The sequence below is a fragment of the Apodemus sylvaticus genome, chromosome 18 (genome assembly GCF_947179515.1).
Source record: "Apodemus sylvaticus chromosome 18, mApoSyl1.1, whole genome shotgun sequence".
Taxonomy (NCBI): domain Eukaryota; kingdom Metazoa; phylum Chordata; class Mammalia; order Rodentia; family Muridae; genus Apodemus; species Apodemus sylvaticus.
This window is the reverse complement of record NC_067489.1, coordinates 40,430,506-40,434,724: the sequence shown is the minus strand read 5'-3', so window position 1 is coordinate 40,434,724 and position 4,219 is coordinate 40,430,506. Positions and strand designations below refer to the sequence as shown.

The following is a 4,219-nucleotide window of genomic DNA, read 5'->3' as shown; positions in this document are numbered from 1 at the left end:
GGCTTGTGCAGTTACCTATCAACTGCAGCAAACCTGCCTGGTACCCACTGCCCAAGAAGGGTCAACAGACTAACTTTTTCAGTAGCACAAACACAGCCACTCCTGTCTCCCTCTTTCACTAGGACAGGCTATGCAAGCCATCCCGTCCAGTAGGAACATGACCATGATGACATGGGATGGGTCAGAGACAACACCCTTCTGCTTTGTTTGTGGCCATCATAAGAAAACAATGTGCCTGTCATTATATAAAAAGCTGGCCTCTCCTTACATCAGAAATTAAATAACCCAGCTCTGTCTTGCAGGTCTTTTTCTGAGGTGAGGCCAGGAACCAGTTGGATTCTCTTAATTCTTCTTAGAGAGCCTGAGTTACTGAAGAACATATCAGAGGAATTCTAAGTCAATCCTGAGTCTAGTTCTCAGGACCCTGTCACACTTAAGGAACCACCACAGATGCATCTCAACAGCTCCTGTGTATACATCCACCCCCAACTATTTCAAGACAGTTCAACACTGGTTTTGTGGACAGTGGTCAAACAAAGAGTACCGTCTAGTTTCCTACCTTCACTCCAGAACTACTATTGGCACACAAAATCACAGATCATGTCACATAATCACAGTCCCCTTGAAGGTAAGCTGATGGCCTGGCGGGATAAAACACAGCAGAGTTCTACAATCGGCTCACAGTGGACAGACTCACTTCATAGACACACAGACCCCTGACCTTCATGCTAGTACAATAATTTCATCTTCACGGTAAAAAAAAAAAATATAGGCGGGAATCCCCAGCGAGCTGGTAGCTCAGCCTGGCTGTCTGTGTGCTCTTGGGCAGTGCTGGCTGTGGTGACTGACAGTTGAGGCTACTGGAAGCTCAGTCTCCAGGGAGGGCTGGAAGGTCACAGGAAAAGGTGGTGCAGGAGACAACAGAGGGTACTTCTGTGCACTCGCCCCAACCTTTGAGCGAGGAATTTCTGACCACCTCAAGGCTAGCCACTGCTTCCCACCTAGAGTGGAGCTCTAGCCCATTGTTCTTCAAAGACCTGCAGTTTCCTGAGAAGCACTAGCCACCTGCTGAGCCAAGACTGGTTCTGGGGAGGAGTTTCCAGCCTTTGGGGGAAGGGTTCCTCCCCCCCACCTGTGTGTGTGTGTGTGTGTGTGTGTGTGTATTTGGAGACCTCCATTAAAGCTTCTTCGAGCCTTGATCAGAAAACTTGTATCATTTCTCTCGCAAGCCCATTCTATTTCATCCCCAGCTTTCCTTCCAAGTAACCCATTGGATGTAACTGCAGACAGCCACATACTTCCCCCTGGGAAGAGCCCCCCTCCCTCTTCCTCCCCATCCCTTCCAGACACATCAGAGGGATCTTGACCAAGAGTCCCTGGTCTCCAGTAAGGGTCAGAACACAGCATAGGGGCAGTGCCTAATAATATATTACTCACAGAACAACAACTGTGCCTCCATGCTGCCACAGACAGTCCTGGAAACCACAGACACTCAAGGCTGATCCTCTAGACACAAAGCAGTGGCAGTATAACAGGCTAAAATGTGTCCACCCTGCACCATGCACTTTGCCTACGGCCCAAACTGACACACATCACAGATGGGGTGGCCATTCCCAGTGCTGGGAGGTTGCGGGATGGGGGTGCCTGCTCCTAAAGTCACTGTGGTAAGTGTCTATGAGGTTGTTCTGTGCCGACAGTGCAGTGGCTTCTTGTTTTAGGAAATACCCAAAATTACAACTGGCCACTGAATTGTTAAATATCAGTCATAATAACGTAGTTTTAAAATGAATGATAATATTGCAACCTGAGTGAAGAAATGTATTAGCTTGTTCTTCAGTCTGGCATAACAGCCTCATCTTCTTCTTCTTCTTCTCCTTTCCTGAACACATCGTAGACTGAACCACTTTCCTTTCGGCTTAGTGGTGAGGTTCACACAGGCAAAGTGAAACCACTCAATGGGACCGTCCGGATTGCCACTCCCCATAGGACACCTGGTGGCACAAGCAATATGTAGGCTCGTTTGGACCCAGAGGCGTGTCCAGCACATCAGAGGGGTGCACAGATAGGATATTGTCAGCAAACTCAGACCTGCTTTCATGCTTCTTTCTCTTTGGGGTATCTTCTTCTGCCTCGACCCTGGGAACTTTTTTCTTTCTGACTCTGACCTTTTTTCAAGCTCCGGGGTCCAGCACTTTCAAAGTCACTTCCATCCATCCTGTCCTTCAGGTCAGCCTCAAAGCGTGCCAGGCGAGCATCAAGCCTTCAGATGTGTTTATCCACCATCTTGTAGGTCTGCATGGCCAGCTGCACCTAGTCCTCTCTGTAATCCTTGCACTTGCTGTAGGCGCTCTGCATTTTCTGGAGGTGCTCTACCCACTGGGCTGACGAAAGAGTCTTCACTATGGAAATGGACTCTGCAGCCGGGATGTCAATCTCTGCTCTCTTATCGTCTGTTCTCTAGTCTAGTGCTCACGTCAGCTGGAAGTTCACAGGGAAGGTTCTTGATGCTATCTAGATAGTGCTCCAAGTGCGTGGCAGTCACCAACTTCGCTGCGGCCATGCTTGGGGTCTGCCTCTGATTTTCAATATTTGAGTTCAAATCTAGTAATTATAAATTTGTATTATATGACCGTAGGGTGCTATGAGATGAGATATCAGGGAGTACTCCTTAAGACGGGGAATTGACAAATCCTCATGAGATGTGGTATTCAAGAGAAGATAAATTACTCTGCATTACAATATGGGAGAAGAGGCTCTGTACACAGATCAGTAGACATAGACGACAAGAGAAAAGGAAACAAAGCTAGATGCTGAGCAGAGCAAGGGTGGAGCCTGCCTGGGGCTCTGTGAGTTGGAGTGGAAGATTGGCATGGAGGCCAGGAGTTAATGAGCCTCATGTGTCACATTAAAGATCTGCACTCTAGCCTTATTTGAAACTGGGAAACACATGTGTCATGGAATGAGAACAGTACACACACACACACACACACACACACACATACATATATGCATACATATATACATAGACATAGACATACATGTATATACACATCGCATACATCCACATAATATACATACACATATATTATATTCTTTTCCCAAGCTCACCAGGATGGAGAGTGAGAATAGGGAGTCTAGTTGGGAGGCTGTGGCTGCAGGGGTAGAAACAGGTACATATCATATATCAGGATGTGATAGTGAAAAAGAAACCAGCCCACTGGGTAGTTGTTTTCGACTCATAGTTGATAGGAGCTGGGTAAGCTTAGTGAAGATGCAATGCAGAAGAGAACAGACGTGTGACACAAGCAGCTGGGGTAGGAGGTAATTTTCCACTAAGGTGAATTAGAAGCAGATTTGGAAACAACATGAAGAATCCAGATCCGCACACACTAAACTTAAGAATGTGTGTAATAATCTAAGATGTTTACTCATTCTGTAGCCTAAGCAGTTATCATCTGTCAAATTAAAACCTATAGGAAAGGGACAGTGAGAGGGAAGGAAAAAAAGAAGAATGGAAGAGGTAAAAAAAAAGTGGAAAGTGGGGGGGGGGGAAGGCAAGCAACGGAATACAGGTGATATTAAAGATAAGAGCACTACTTGGGAGGACAGAGATGAATTGGAGAGCACAAAGAACATGGGGGAGCACAGTGGAGAAGGAGGATGTGTGAGAACAGAGAATACTGATGTGTGTGGAAATGCTCATTATTTGTATTCCAGTTTAAAAAATAATAAAAAGTCTATAGTTAATTATTTATACCATAGCCCCTTTGTTCTCTGTCTACACCAAGAGAAACTGAAAATGAAGCTCCTATCTGCCTCACTCTATCTTGAGGTATTGATGTAAGCAACAGGAATAAATGAAAATCAAATCACACACCTTCTATAAAGTTCTACACAAGCAAATCTGTGGAATAACAGAAATATTAATTAGATGACCAGTCGCTATGTACTTGTTCTGCTCACTAGTCCAAGATAGATTTATTTTAAACTTAAGCTGTCAAATAATAATTTATAGATAATAGGGAGGAAGAAATAAAATTGCTCATCCTGATTTGCCTCACCATCAAATTAACAAAAATACAAGGTCCATAACATTACAATTCTCCAATCCATGTTCAGAGTCTAGAGTAATCTACATGGGTTTACTTGAACAGTGAAGCCACAAATCATTCCTCGGTACTAGGTAGAGGCAATGGTCAAGTTAGATGTGGATCATTTG

General features: G+C 45.0%; 1 pseudogene; it reads right to left on the bottom strand.

Annotated features, from left to right (window-relative positions):
* Nucleotides 1–1,852: 1,852 nt before the first annotated feature.
* On the bottom strand, nt 1,853–2,560 carry LOC127669004 (inhibitor of growth protein 5-like; annotated as a pseudogene).
* Between the last annotated feature and the right edge of the window lie 1,659 nt (nt 2,561–4,219).